The sequence below is a fragment of the Canis aureus genome, chromosome 13 (genome assembly GCF_053574225.1).
Source record: "Canis aureus isolate CA01 chromosome 13, VMU_Caureus_v.1.0, whole genome shotgun sequence".
NCBI classification, from domain to species: Eukaryota; Metazoa; Chordata; class Mammalia; order Carnivora; family Canidae; genus Canis; species Canis aureus.
Window position 1 is genome coordinate 52,838,899 of NC_135623.1, and position 15,446 is coordinate 52,854,344.

A 15,446-nucleotide genomic window follows, 5' to 3' on the forward strand; every position below is an offset into this window, starting at 1 on the left:
CATTGAAAGAATAATGAGTGAAAATGAGGAAGTAGGTGACAAAGCTGACAAGAGCTGGTGGGTTGTTAATACAGAACAATATTCGTTTTCATGTGTGGGAATTTTCTGTGTGTATTCTGTGTATGATGGAGGGCTATAGGCAAACTGTTTACTCAAAGACTGCTTATCTTTTGCCTTGTTGTATGACTTTCAGTAATTATAAAAGACTCTTTGCCAGAGAGGAGGAAGTTAAAAACAGAAAAAAGTTCGTCTGATAATACTACTACTTCTCTGGCATTTATTTCTAGGTCCTTCTGTCACACTAAGGAAAATCTTGGTACTCGTAGAATATTTCTTTTGTACTGTCTGACAGTATGGTGGTTCCTTGCCAGTTCTGGTTTTGGCAATACTGGTCTTTAGATAAGGCTGTTTCATAGTTATATAACAGAAGTTTACAGTATGAGATTTTTGTAACAGAAGTTCATTTCAGGTCAGGACCCACAAATACACATGAGTCTTTTTTTTTAATTTTTATTTATTTATGATAGTCACATCAGAGAGAGAGAGAGAGAGGCAGAGACACAGGCAGAGGGAAAAGCAGGCAGGCTCCATGCACCGGGAGCCCGATGTGGGATTCGATCCCGGGTCTCCAGGATCGCGCCCTGGGCCAAAGGCAGGCGCCAAACCGCTGCGCCACCCAGGGATCCCGGACCCACAAATACAAAAATAATTAATGCTTCCTCTTCCCTCAGATGATATAACCAAGGCTATGGGATGGATGCTGAGAGGGAAAAACTATGCTTTACTTTACAATAAATGAATTGAAGACCACATACCTAGAAGTGTGCCATTAGGCATCACGATAAATTTGGCACTACCATGAGAAAATTAGTTTAACGAGCATATTGCCAGGACTGGAAAAAAGTGACAGAGAATGTCATTGTAGAAGAGGCTAACTTTTAGGCCAGTGAGAACTGGTTCAGATACCTCAAGAAGAGATTCAGTCTGTGTAGTACAACTTGAGTATTTGCATGTGTCTACCTATAGTGGGTATCTACTGAATCCTAAGTGTCAGACAGTGCTAAGTGCTCTAAATTTTTCTGTGCTTTATCTTATTTAATCCTGTGAGGCAGGTATTATCCTTTCCATTTTATGATGGGAATCTGGGCCATAAATAGTTTAAGTGATTTTTCCAAGGGAATATAGCTGAGATTTAAACTCCTGCATTTTGCCTCTAGAGCCTATTCTGCCTCTTGGCCACTACATCATAAGTCTGAGTATTACCGTGTAGTTGTGACATTCCCTAAATAATTGACAAAGGTGAGCCAGCAGTGATGTATACCAGATAGTGTGCTTAATGTGGTTAATATGGTTTGCTAGACTTGATCATGCCAAATGCACTTGGTCAATGATGATCTTTATTATGATTGTAACCACTGTCCACCCCTCACAAAGATTGACCAGGGATTACCGTGGAATTATTTTCACCTATATAGAGTAACATTTTATAAATAGACTCTGAGGATGGGGAAAAACTTTAGAGGTGATCTATTCTAGTGGTTTTTAAATTGCTTTATAGGGAAACCCTCTTCTCAAATAAAATTTTACATTTATGCATATATGAAACAATAAAAAAGAGAGTTCCCATATTAAAGTAGGGTAAGGGGCCTGCATCCCTACTTTTTCAGTTTCCTTCTTCTTATAGACATCTTTAATCTACGTCTGCTGACACCAGAGCTGCTTTCTGGGAAATCATGACAGGGGGACCACTCATCTAGTCTAGATGGATGGTTGAAGAAAGGCATATGGAGGATTTGACATCTCGTTGATGATTGATGGGTTATTTGGAGTCAGCTGGGATTGAGACTCCTATTCCAGGTAGAGAAAATGGTATGTGTGAAGGCCTGGAGTCAAGGAGGATGTGGCCCATTTGAGGTCCCTAGAGATACCAGCAACTTTAGAGCAGTCAAGAAGAGGAGGAGAAAGGCTTGAGAAGGGGAGCAAGGGCCTGACATTGAGGTTTCTCAGCTTAATCCATTACATGGCTTTAAGTTAAGTAGTAGGTAATACAGTTATATTTTTCAAAACTCACTCTGGCAGAGTAGAGAAAGGTCTGCAGATGGCAAGAGTAGATGAAAAGGGTCCTGGATTAGTGTTGGTAGCAGTGGGAATGGAAGCTAAGGGATCCATTTGAGGGAGATGTTTAGAACTAAATTTAGAGACCAATTGGATCTTGGAATATAGAATGAAGGAGGGGATTGTTTCTGGCTTAAGCAACTAGATAGTGCCATTTACTGAGAGGGACAGCCAAGGAGGCTCAAGGATGGAGGATGATGAATATAGCCATGGTCATGTTGAGTTAGATTGCTGTGGATCATTCAGTAAAAAACCCAGTGTGTGTGTGTGTGTGTGGGGGGGGGGTGGTGGTGGTGGTGGAACAATAACAACAAAAAAACCAGTGGGAATTTGGATGCAGCACTTGGCAGCTTTGGCAGCATCCATCACTGAATCATGCTTGTTGCCACAAGATTTCTTGGACTTCTCTATTTTCAGCCATTGCTTTTTTAAATTTAATTTAATTTATTTTTTCATGAGAGAGAGACACACACACAGAGAGAGAGAGAGAGAGAGAGAGAGAGAGAGAGGCAGAGACACAGGCAGAGGGAGAAGCAGGCTCCATGCAGGGAGCCCAACGTGGGACTTGATCCCAGGTCTCCAGGATCAGGCCCTGGGCTGAAGGTGGTGCTAAACCACTGAGCCACCGGGGCTGCCCTCAGCCATTGCTTTTTAAATGTCATTTCCTGTGGCTATCTTTTCTTTCTTTCTTTGTCCATTCACATGATTTCATCGCTCTGCAGTCTGTATTTTTCTTTTTTTCTGTGTTTTGAGCTGCTTTTAGAGTCTTTCCAATTCTAATGCTCCTATAATTTTTGGTGATTTCCATACTGCTTAAGATGAACCTTTTTAGCACCTTGCTTCCTGACTCCTTGAACTTCTCTCTTTTGGTCTTCTTGTTCTTTACTCTGCCTCAGCCATCCACTCTCACAGTTGTTGCTTAGATCTTGTCATTACAGGGACTGACAACTGCTCTAGAATCTCCACTGCAAGCCTTTCTCTTTCTGACATCACCTTCTATCCTTCTCTGCTTTTTTCCTGGTAAGTAACCTTAGATTCTCTCTAATCAGTTGAGCCTATTGTTACTCAATTTCTTACATCCTCGCTTCCTTCCTGATCTAGTTTAATTTCAATCATAATAGTCATTATTTTAAATATGCTCTTTTGTGTTTCTCTTCCTTTATTAGACTTGCTGGTACAACCTCAACTTAAGTAAGGTTCACCTCTGCCTCCTTTCTTTCTAGAGAGACATAGTTAGGCATGTTCACCAGGATCACTTCAGGTTCATGAGCACTAGCCTCAAGTAAGCCATTAATTCTAGCCACTAATTGTGTTGCATTTTCTAATTCTTTCATTCTCCTAATGATGAATATTTCATATTTTTCTCCTTATAAGCCTTTTTCCTAATAATTCTGTGTCCTGTTTTGCTATGAAAGTAGAAGCAATGAGAAGAGATCATCCACTGCCATAAACACCCACTCCATCCTGGTACCCAGACACCTTGCTCTTCCTCCGTCTCTGTGTGAGCTGTGTTCCTGAGCCTCTCTGTTCACTTGTCTCTCATCCTGTCCGTGTTACTCTACAATATCACTTTCTTGTTAACATGAGGGTTGCCCTTTCTACTGGATTATTCTCATCAGCACACAAAATACTCTTTTTCCTCCATTTTGAAAAAAAAAATGCCACCAGTGTCACCAGTGAAACACCCGTGTCTTGACCAGCCTTCCCTTTTGTCTGCTGCCCATTTCTCTCCTCTAATAAACAACAAAACTTCTTCAAAAGCTGTTATATTAAGATCTCAAATGTTCTTCCTCTCATTCTCTTTTGAGCCTTCTCCTGTCTGGCCTTTGTCTCTCCTCTGCACTGAGGTTGTGTTTGTCAAGCTATCATGATCTCCATGTGCTACATCAAGTTGTCAACTCTCCTGTCCTTCCTCCTCTTTGCTGGCAGCAGCATCTGATATGGCCAGTCACACTCCCCTCCATGACATACTTGCTTTACTTCTAAAACAATACACCTGCCTGTTTGTTTTCTGATACCCCATTGACTTTTCGATTTCTAGACTCATTTACAACTTCTCATTTCCCAGACCTTTTGATGTTGAAGTCCTCTGATGTTCATCTTTGAGCTCTTCTCATCCTAACCCTCAAGAGCTTGTCCAGCCTCATGGCTTTAAGTGCCATCCTTACATTGGTAACTCTGAGACTTATTATCTCTACCTGGATCTTTTCCCTGAGCTTCAGGTTCTTACCCAGCTGCCTACTCAGTATTGCTTCTGTGATGCATTTTGAACAGTGCAGAGGTGGGAGATAGTTTGTTTTTTGTAAATTTCCCCAGAATTCTTGGAACAAAAATGATCCCTTTATAGGATTTAACATTTTATGTAAGTATATTCAATCTTATGTAAATACTAATATCACAGAAATAGTTTTTCAAAAGTGATACATGTTTATTGTGAGTCTTTTTCTAAAGGTTTTTGGTTAACTTGGAAAATAACTTTATGTTATGTGTCTTCTTGAGTCTTTAGGGTTATGTTACTTTTGCATTATTGATTCCTCTTATTTTGCTTATTTCTTCATTTCTAATCAGGGAAACATCTATTCAGGTTTGATATTACTGAAGGATAGTGTTTGTGGGGCTGTTAGATTCCTGCTACCAACCCCGTCGTCATTGTGTTTCCCACTTTTGGAGCAAAATCTGGAGGGAGCGTGAGTGTACTCTGAGGTACTTCTGGCATTTCAGAAAGCTTATTTAGTGGAGAGATTGAATGAGGTAGGTTCTTCTCTTGTCTATTTCTCCGATTCCTGGCCAAATGGATGACTGGGAATTGTAAGTAATTTGTTCCTTGTCTATTAGATTATGAATTCCACGAGGGTAGAAACCCTGGTTTAGGATTACTTGGTACTGCGATACTAAACGCAAGACTTTCTATATGGTGGGCATTCACCAAATTTGTATTGAATTAAATGAAATTGAATTGTTGCTTAGAAGTGACAGAACTGGGATTAGATTCAATCAAGCAACTGTCAGTTAGCTATCCTTTTCTTCTGTACCACACAGCAGTGCTGTGAACTCCAGTGGTTTTTTTGTTTTTTGTTATTTTGCTTAAAGAAAATAAACTTAACCCATTATGGAGCAGATGGGTATTGTAAGTGGGTTTCTGATGGAATTTGTAGAGCATTCCTATCGGTACCTTCATATAGTAATTTCACAGTTGATTGAATGTACTTAACATATAAACATATTTTGTCTTCTTTTCTGGTATCAGTTTTTGCTATTTTTTTTATTCCTTGGGTTGGAAAAGCAGTCAGATAACATTGTGACAACAGGCAAAATACTTCATAAACAGCAGCATGGAGCCTGGGCTAGCATTTGATTTATGTAGATATAAATCAAGAGCTTTCACTTAATTGTTGCATGAGTTTAGGTCAGGTTTGATTGCATGTAACAGAAAAACTCAAAATAAGATTGCTTAAATAATGCAAAGTTTCTTTTTTTTCTCTGATTTGGGAGAGCCTAGAGGAGATCAGACCAGGGTGAGTATAAGTAGCATGCTTCTTGGTGCCAGGTCTTATTCCCCCTTGTGCATGGCTTACTTTCCCAATCACCTTAAGTGCACCATGCCCCATCCCACTTAAATAGCACTGTCTCTTGTTGTAGACACACTTTCCAGAAGTTGAACATAACACTTCTGATCCCATAATGATGTGAATGGAATTATATGGTTATAACCAGCTGCAAGGGAGGCTGGGAAATGCCAAGGCAGGGCAGTTGCTGTCTTTTGTTTCAAGACATCCCTGTGCTATTCTGATTCTTCTGGAATCTGTCACTGATAATGAAAGAGAGAATGGTTGAGGGTAGGGGCCCAACTAGCCGTTACTACTTCGATTATCAATGTTAAATGGACCTGTGCTTCATTTTCCTCCTCTCAGTTCACCAGAAGTATACTTTGACTATTTCAGCTAAGAACATTTAGGAACACATGTGCTGAGAATACCATCCAAAAAGTGAAAGGACAGCCCACAGAATGGGAGAAAATACTTGCAAATGGTATATCTGTTAAGGGACTTGTATCCAGGATACATAAATGACTCTTATAACTCAATAATAAAAAGACAAATAATCCAATTAAAAATGGGTAGAAGATTTGAATTAGACATTTTTTTTCAATGAAAATATGCAAGTGGCTAGTAAGTACATCAAAAGATGTTTAACAACATTAGCCATTAGGGAAATCAAAACCACAATGAGGGACTCCTGGCTGGCTCCCTCAGTAGAGCATGTGACTCCTGATCTTGGGGTCATGAGTTCAAGCCCCACATTGGGCAAGGAACCTACTCAAAAAATTAAATAGGTTTTTAATTAAAAAATTAGATAAACAAACAAACAAACATATTTAAAATGAACCCACAATGTGATACCACTTCGTACTCACTAGGATGGCTGTAATTAAAAAATCATAATAACTAGTATTGGTGAGGATGTGGAGAAATTGGAACTTTCTCATATACTGATGATAGAAATTTAAAAAGGTATAACTGTTTTGGGAAGCAGTTTGGCAGTTCTTCAAAAACTTAAGCACAAAGGCATCTGGCTGGCTCATTTGGTAGGGCACGCAACTCTTCATCTCAGGGTTTTGAGTTTGAGCCCCATGTTGGGTGTAGACATTACTTAAAAATAAAATCTTTAAACAAAAAAAGTTAAGCATCAAGTTATCATGTGACCCAGCAATTCTGCTTCTAGTTATATATGCAAGAGAAATGAAAACCTACATCAGCATAAAAAGCTTGCACACGCCTGATCCCAGATTTCTGGGATCGAGTCCCACATCCAGCTCCTTGCATGGAGCCTGCTTCTCCCTCTGCCTGTGTCTCTGCCTCTCTCTCTCTGTGTGTCTCTCATGAATAAATAAATAAAATCTTTAAAAAAAAATCTTGCACACGTATGTCCACAGCAACATTATTCATAATGGCCAAAATGTAGAAACTACTGAAATGTCTGTCAGCTGATGAATGGATGGATAAAATGTGCTACATTCATACAAGGAAGTGTGACTTGGCAGTATAAAGGAATGAAGAGCTAATGTGTGCTATAATGTGGATGAATCTTGGAAACTGCATGCTTAGTGAAATAAGCGAGTCACAAGAGACTATGTATATGATTATATGACACATCCAGAGCAGGCAAATTGTTATAGGCAGAAAGGAGATTAGTGGCTGCCTAGGGCTGGGAGTTTCAAGGGAAATGGACACTAACTGCTAATTGATATGGAGTATTTTGGGGAGGTGATGAAAATGTTCTAAAATTGATTTTGGTTATGGTTCTACAACTCTTTGAATATATTAAAAGCTGTTGAATTATATACTCTGAGTAAATTTTATAGTGTGAATTTCAATAAAGCTTTAAAAAAATGCAGCTGCAAATAAGGAGCATAATTAAAATGACGTAAACATTCAGTACTTCATGCCAGCCACACACTGATACTGTGGGCTATGAAATGATCCTGTCACTCATTTCAAGTGGGGGAAGAGGATTTTGTGTGGTTAGTTGCTCCTTGGCAAGCTGTAGTATGTCAGAAGATGCAGCGTTATTCTCCAAAGGATTAAACATCATCTCCTTCCTCCTGTCCCAACCATTTTGTTATATAATGTGCTTTTAGCTTCCTTCGTATGCTTATCACATGCCACATTGTGCTGTGACCCCCACACATTTGCTTGATAAATAATTACCATTGTGTGAGGTTCTCCCACACATCACATTCAGGCACTGCTTAAAGAAAATGCTTCCCATTTTGCTCTCATTAATCTGACATTTCAGATGTTCTGTTTGGTTTGATTTTTGCCTGATTCCTGGTATATTAGTCTTGAAGGATGGCAAGATACTTCTTACTTTCATAATTCCCTCATTTATATTTTCACGATGACAGTGGGTGGAGGCAGTTGACTAGGTATCTGGAGCAGTAAACATTTTCAAGTACTGCGACACCAAAGACTTTATTTAGCAGCTATGTGCATGCTACTTTCTTGTTTGTCACTTGAAAAGTAAGTTAAGAACATGTTGCTTCCAGAAGCCCATGCAGTTAGGCTGAATAATAATGTTTCTGTAGCACATTAACTACGGTATATTTGTAAGTATCTTACAGAGCATGCCATTCAGGCACTTAAACAGTCATGGACTGTGTTTGGCACTAAGGATGCAAGAATGAGAAGCTAAAAGGTCTGGCTTTGAGGGGACTCACAGACTAAGAGTGTTTTCAGAGGTCTGAGGTGCTTTAGGAGCTGTGAAGCAATGAGTGGGGCTGGCTGGGAAAGCTCGCTAGAAAAATTGTTAAATTGGATCTTGAAGATTTGGTAACGGTTTGGAAACTCAGAGGCAGGGTTGCCTAAGGCAGAAAGAATGATAGGAAGTCTTGAGAAAACATATTGAGATAATCTTTTAAGTCTTGTTCTCAACTGTGAGTGATTGTGTCTGGAGACACTGTGATTGTCATACTAACCCGGCGTGGATGGAGACCAGCCCTGATGCTAAATATCCAGCACAAGACAGTCCTCTGCAACGAAGCATCATCTGGTTTAGTATAACAGCTTAATTGGTTATAGTTCAGGGGATGAATAAAACCAGAATGTGAAGGGATCTGTAAGGGCTGATGCATCATTCAAGAATTCTTAGATTCCAGAGTGGAGAGACTAGGAAAAAAATCATTTTAAAAGAGTTTAGGTGGAACTGGTAGAAAATGGATTACGCAGAATTAGAGACAGCATTTCTTGCATATAAGCTTCTGTGTTTTTCATAATATGTAAGATTTTGCCCTAAAGATGGTAGTTGATAGAGGCATACTGAAAGACACATTTTATTTTTTAAATTTTATTTAAAATTAAATTAACATATAGTATATTATTAGTTTCAAAGGTAGAGTTCAGTGAGTGACTCATCAGTCTTCTATAACACCCAATTCTCATTACACACATGCCCTCCTTAATGCCCATCACCCACATGCCCCATCCCTGCATCCCCATCCCCTCCAGCAACCCTCAGTTTGTTTCCTATATTAAGAGTTTCTTTGATTTGTCTCCTTCTCTGACTTTGTCTTGTTTTATTTTTCCTCCTTCCTCTACCCTACTGTTTTGTTTCTTAAATTCCACATATGAGTGAAATCATATAATTGTTGAAAGACACATTTTATATGGTTCCATTATTTAAATGGAAATCTAAATTGGCATTAATATGAATTTATTCTTAAAATGCATGTTGAAGGACATTGTAATGTGGATCATAGAACCATTCTTAGCTTTTGTGAATAAAGTTGTAATGAACAATTGTATAGAAGGGTTTTTGTGGACACATACTTTCATTTCTCTTGGATAAATACCTTGAGTGGGATTGCTGGTGTGTGCATGTGTGTGTGTGTGTGTGTGTATATATATATATATATATATATATATATATATACACACACACACATATGTTTTTATATATATGTTTATGTATATTTGGCTTTTTATGAAATTGACAGTTTTCCAGAGTAGTTTTAATCCTCCTACCAGCAATATATGGGAGTTCCAGTTGCTCTACCCTCTTACCGATCTTTGATCATGGCAGTCTTTTTCTTTTTAGCCACTTATGGTTAGTGATGTTGAATAATTTTTCATGTGCTTTTTAGCCATTTATATTTCTTCTGTTGTGAAGTGTTTATTCAAATCCTTTGCTCATTTAAAAAAGTATGTTTTTTTTTGTTGTTGTTGTTGTTATTGGATTGTAGGAATTATTCTAAGTATTCTGGTTACAAATCTTTCATCCAATATATTAGTTGTAAATATTTAATTTGTGGCTTGGCTACTCATTTTTTTTTTAAGATTTTATTTATTTATTCATGAGAGAGACGGGGAGCGGGGGCAGAGACACAGGCAGAGAGAGAAGCAGGCTCCATGCAGGGAGCCTGACATGGGACTCGATCCCGGGTCTCCAGAATCAGGCCCTGGGCTGAAGGCAGCGCTAAACTGCTGAGCTACCCGGGCTGCCCGGCTACTCATTTTCTTAACAGTGTTTTTGATGAGAAGAACATCCTAATTTTGATAAAGTTGTATTTATCAATTATTTTTAAAGATTTAATTTATTTATTTGAGAGAGAGAGTGAGTGAGTGCATGCCACATGCAAGTTGAAGGTAGGAACAGATGGGGAAAGAGAGGGAGAATCTGAAGCAGACTCCTTGCTGAACAGGGAGCCTGTCTCTGGGCTCGATCTCACCTCTGCAAGATCATGACCTGAGCTGAAACCAAGAGTCGGAGACTGAACTGACTGAGCCACTCAGGCACCCCTCAATTTATCAGTTTTTAAAAATTTTATTGCTAGAGCTCTTTGCTTTAAGAAATCTTTATCCCAGTTTTGTTAAGATATTTTCCCATATTTTCTTATAAAAGTTTTATAATTGGTTTGTGACCTGAGAAGATTTTGGAGGATGAGGTGGGAGGGTATATGGTATGATGTGTAGAGATTGTTGTTTTTTTCTTATGTAGGTATCCAGTATTTCTAGCACCATTCATTGAAAAGAACTTTCCTGCTATTGAATTGTTTTGGCAAATTTGTTGTAAATTATTTGACTGTGTGTGTAGGTCTCTTTCTAGATTTCCTATTCTATTCCATTAATCTATTTGTCCTTTTGCCAGTTTTATACCACCATTATTGCTATAGCTGTATAGTAAGTCTTGAAGCCAGACGTGATTTCTCTGTTCTTTTTCAAAATTAGTTGTTTATTGTAGATCCTTTGCATTTTACTGCAAAGGATCTACAATAACCAACCAGTTTATTTCTACAAAAAACCTGCAGTCTAATATCGTCAATACAGAACTTTAATAATTCTTGAGTAATTACCATTTATTTAGTCTTTAATTTCTCTCAGTAATGTTTTATAGTGTTCAATATAGTGGTTATGGATAGCTTTCATTAAATTTCTCTAAGTATTTTACATTTCTAAATGTTATTTTTTTACATTTCATTTTCCAATAAACTGTTAATATACAGAAATGCACTTGGTTTTTGTGTCCTACAATATTGCTGAGTTGACTTCTTAAAATTTCCTTATGATTTTTTTATGTACATAATGGTATCATGTGTGAATATAAACAGATTTCTTTGAGTTTGAATATATAGGTCTTTTATTTCTTTTACCTGTCTTATTGCGGTGCCAAGACCTCTAATAAAATATTAAATAGAAGTGGGGATATTGGAAATCTTACCTTATTCCCGATCTCAGGGGAAAAGAATTTATTATTTCACTGTAAAGTATGATGATAGCTGAAGATTATAGATGCCTTTGACATGTTGAGGAAGCTTTTATCTATTCCCAGTTTTTTTTTTTTTTTAAAGATTTTATTTATTTTTTCATGAGAGACACACAGAGGCAGGACACAGGCAGAGGGAGAAGCAGGCTCCCTGCAGGGAGCCTCATTTGGGACTTAATCCCTGGATCATGCCCTGAGCTTAACCACTGAGCCTTCCAGGAGTCCCTCTATTCCCAGTTTTAATGATGAAAGATACTGACTTTAACATAGTGTTATTATCTATCAAAATGGTCTTTAAATATTTTTATTAGATCTTTTATGGGTAAATTGTATTGAATTTTCTAAGTTAAACTAATATTACATTCCCGAGTTAATAACTCTACCTGGTCATGGTTTATTAACCTCTCTATCTGTTGTTATATTCATTTTGCTAATATTTGATTAAGGATACTTATATTTATGTTCATGAGAGAAATTGTGAGTTATCTTCTTTTTTTGTAATGTCTGTCTGATTTTGATATCAGGGTTATGGTGGCTTTAGGAAAGTTAGGAGGTTTTCCATTCTCCTCTGCTTTTTGAAAATGTCTGCATAATACTGGTATTATTTCTCCCTTAAGTGTTTCAGAGAATTCACCTTTGAAGTCCTCTTGGTCTGGTATTTTCTTGGTGGGGAATTTAAAATTATAGATTTAGTGAGTAATTTAGTGAGTAAAGAGAAATTCAGATTTTCTCTTTTTCTTGTTAGTTTTTATAAATTGAGTTTTCAAAGCATTTGTTTCCTTTAAACTGTTGTCTCTGTTAGCATACCTTTCTTCATAATATCCATTTCTTACTACTTCATGTCTGTAGGATCTGTAGTGATACTTCATTTTTTATTCCTGCTGTGGGAATTGTTGTTTCATTTTTTTGTGATATCTTGCCTAGAGCTTTATCAGTTAATTTTTTTTCAGATAACCCATATTGTTCATTTTATATTTTATTGGTTTCTGCTTTTATTTTTATTATTTCATTTTACTTACTTTGGATTTAATCTGTTTTTCTTTTAATTGCTTCTTAAGCAAGAAGTGTTGATTTTTCATTTTACTTTTGAATGTAGACTTTTTTTTTTGAGAGAGAGAGTGCATGTAGGGGGGATGGGTAGAGGAAGAGGGAGAGAATCTTAAGCATGCTTCATGCCTAGCATGGAGCCCAAAGTGGGGCTTGATCTCATGACCCTGAGATCATGACCTAAGCCAAAATCAAGAATTGGACACTTAACTGACTGAGCTGCCCAGGTTCCTCTGAATATAGATATTTAAATATATAATTTTCCTTAAAAGGACTACTTTAGTTTGTATCCTACAATTTTGTTTCCATCCTACAAATTTTTATGTATAATGTTTTCATTGTAATTCACTTCCAAATATCTTTATTTTTCATATGTGATTGGGACAAAAGTGTTGAATAATACTCAGGTATTATTTAGAAATATGTTTTGAAAGTTCCAAATGTGTTGGGGGTTTTTCTATGTGTATTATTATTATTTGTCTATTTTCTATTTTGTTTTTCTCTTTTCTAATTATTACCTTTTGCCCTCTGTGCCCCATTATATATTTAATTCTATGTACACTATGAACCCAATATACATTACTACTTTTATTTTATAAAATCAATAATTACTAATCTTTTAAAGAAATTTTGCTTTATTTATGTGATTTTCCTGTCTTTTAAAAATATCAATATGTTTATCCATTTTGGTTTTCTTCATTTTTTTTCTGCAGAACTGAATTTTTGTCTTGTGCCATTTCCCTTAAGTTCCTTTAGGCTAATTTAATCTTAGCATTTCATGTAATGCAGATATGCTGGAGAAGAATTCTTTCATGTTTCATCTGTCTGAAGATGTCTTTATTTTGCCTTCATTTTTGATAGATGTAGATTTCTATATTAATAGTTTTTCCCCCAAGGACTTCAAAGAAGTCATTCTATTTTCTATAGGCCTCCCATTTTTTTATAATGATAATAAGTCATCCATCTTTCTTATTATTACCCTGTATGTCATCTTTTTCTTTTGCTACTTTTCAGATTTTCTTTTCTTTTCTTTTTTTTTTTGATGTGTATAGGTGTGGCTTTCTTTGTTTTATCTTGCTTTGGGTTCATTGAAGTTCTTGGATATGTAAGTTGATATTTCATAGCAGGTTTAGAAAATCGAAGTCATTATTTCTTCAAATACTTCTTCTGCCCCATTTTCTCTTTCTTCACTTTCTGGGATTCCAGTTATGTTATGTCCGACCATTTGGTATTTGTTTTTGTTGTTCCTGGATTTTAATTTTAAGGATTTTAATTTATGGAAGTGACTGAGTGATGACATGGACAGACTAATGGGACTGGAAGACCATTTTATTAATTATAGTTTCCAAGAGAAGAGGGCATGCCATGCCACATAGGACCACATGTGGAATGCCAGGTTTTGGTCAAGAGTCAGGAAAGAGTGAGAGAAAATCCTAGACCAGTCTTTATTGGGGTTTCTGTAAAAAGAAAAAAAGGCAAGGCAGAGAAGGGAAGCAATTTAGGATTGGCTAGTTTGAATAGTTTTGGTGGTCTTTTTTTTGGTGGTCTATTTTTCCAAATAGATTTGGAAAAATCCTGTAGGGGTGGTTGTCCTGGGGTGCTTTAGGGCAGATGAAATACACCTTCCTAAGTGATGAGAGGTAGATAAAGGGGATGGTTGCCTGATACAGACTCCTGATTGGTTGGTTTGCATATAAAATGTGCTCTCCTCAATTCTTCATCATTGTTCTTTTATCTTTCATTTCTTGAATATCCATTTGTCTCTTTTTAAATAGTTTTTCATCTCTTTGCTGAAATTCCCATCAGTTTACACATATTGGCTACCTTTTGTACTGGATCCTTTCACATATGTATAGTTGTTCATAAGTGCTGTCTGATTTTTTTCCTCCTCTAGTATCTGGCCTATTTCTGAGTCTGGTTCTCCTAACTGCTTTGTCTCTGTATGTTGAGTGATATTTTCTTGCTTCTTTGCATACTTCATAATCTTTTGGTTGAAAGCCAAATATTGTGAGAGAGCAGTAGAAAGAAAGTAATATTTTTTTGCCTGGGAAAGGGCATGCCCTGTCTTCCACGAGGCTGCTAATATGTAGGGCTGTCACTTTAGTTGGCAGTTGAGCTGAGGTTCTGTGTTGTTGCTACTTTATTTAGATTCTATCAAGGGTCTATGTGATTTTGAGAACACCATCAGAACCTCTGGAGGTTCTCTTGCTTTGCCTCTCATACTTGGCACACACACCTTGATGGGGGGGCCCATGGATGGAGGGGTCTCAGCCCTGCTCTCACATTTCCTTTTGAGCACTTGGTGAGGTCCCAGGGGAAGGAGTTAGAGAATTGATTCAGACTCCCTTTGTGTCTTCATTTTTAGGGATTTGTACCCCCTCCCCCCAATACTATGCCTTTAAAAGTTCAATTCTACTGTTGTCCTCCTCTTTGTCCTGTTGCTTCTCAAGGTGAAAGTAGCTGTGTGTGCATGTGTTATTTGCTCTTTAAGAAAGGGCTTCTTTTCGTCTACATTTTAGTTCATTAGGGTTTTTGTTTGTTTTCTTGTTTTGCTTTTTGCATCTTCAGTTCTCCAGTTGTTATTTAAACAATGATTTTATAGGTTTTCCATCCTGTTGTGGTTAGGGTTGAACTCTGTTCTCTTAAAACTTTCTACATTCTAAAGTAGCAGTTCTCTAATGATTAATGGTTTGAATTCACTTTTATTAGGGGAAATAATCATACTTTGACTATATCAATGCTTACTTGCTCTATTTTATTTTATTTTGTTGTTGTTTAACAGAAGAAAGAAGTTATTATAAAGTCTTTATCCTTTACCCCTAGTAAAATCATGCACCTTGCTTTTGATCATTTCTGGAAAAATGTTAGATTCATAGATTTGTACTTAAAACTTTTTTCCAGCAATTCTTATGTGAATCTGATTATGACAACTACATTTATATAACTTTACAAAGTGTTTGGTTTGGCTTTGGCACTTTCCCCTTCTTATAGTAAAATTTAGTGCAGGACTTTACAACCTGCTGGTT

At 37.0% G+C, this 15,446-nt stretch overlaps 1 protein-coding gene across 9 annotated transcripts in view; it reads left to right on the forward strand.

The window, feature by feature from the left end:
• The window catches only part of ARHGAP10 (Rho GTPase activating protein 10), a 326,786-nt gene that overhangs the window by 157,397 nt on the left and 153,943 nt on the right, over positions 1–15,446 (forward strand). The gene's annotated exons all lie outside the window — the stretch shown is intronic.